Source organism: Meleagris gallopavo, chromosome 1 (assembly GCF_000146605.3).
Source record: "Meleagris gallopavo isolate NT-WF06-2002-E0010 breed Aviagen turkey brand Nicholas breeding stock chromosome 1, Turkey_5.1, whole genome shotgun sequence".
NCBI lineage: Eukaryota > Metazoa > Chordata > Aves > Galliformes > Phasianidae > Meleagris > Meleagris gallopavo.
The window spans coordinates 108,727,432-108,728,121 of record NC_015011.2 but is presented as its reverse complement, the minus strand read 5'-3'; positions in this window follow the sequence as shown (position 1 = coordinate 108,728,121).

The window sequence follows — 690 nt, the reverse complement described above, 5'->3', positions numbered from 1 at the left end:
CCCATGGAGGTTGTGGAGTCTCCTTCTCTGGAGATATTCAAGTCTCGCCTGGACGCCTACCTGTGCGACCTGGGGTAGGGAACCTGCTTTGGCAGGGGGGTTGGTCTCGATGATCTCTAGAGGTCCCTTCCAACCCCTACAATTCTGTGATTCTGTTATCCATCAAACTGTTAGTTTTACTTTTCACTTCCTTGTCAGATTAGCAGGCACTATAATAAAAATTACAAAATCCAAGAAGGCATTAACATTAAATACCACCATGGAACTCAATTTTCCTTGACCTGTAGGAGTCCTAATGGTTAGCCAGTATAAAAATATTGATATTAGAGAGGAAAAAACAAAAACAGAGCTCATGTCTTGAAGAAGATTACATACAGGTACTCCTTCCAGTTTTTGTGCTCTCTTCTACTAATCTCAGTATTGAAGAATGAGATATAAGAATTTTCACCATTTTAAGATCTGAAAACTATTTTCTTTGTAATGGGTCCAATGACCACAAATTTTTCAACTGTTTTCAAATCTTTCCTTCACCTTGGCACAGTACTAACATATACAACCATTTTGAAGAGTAGTTTCTACATTTTCAGATATTTTTCCCTGTAGATCACAACAGTCACAAGTACAGGTTTAATTTAGAAACACAAGGCAAGTTTCAGAATTTTGTTCCTCATTTACTTCACAGTATCAGGC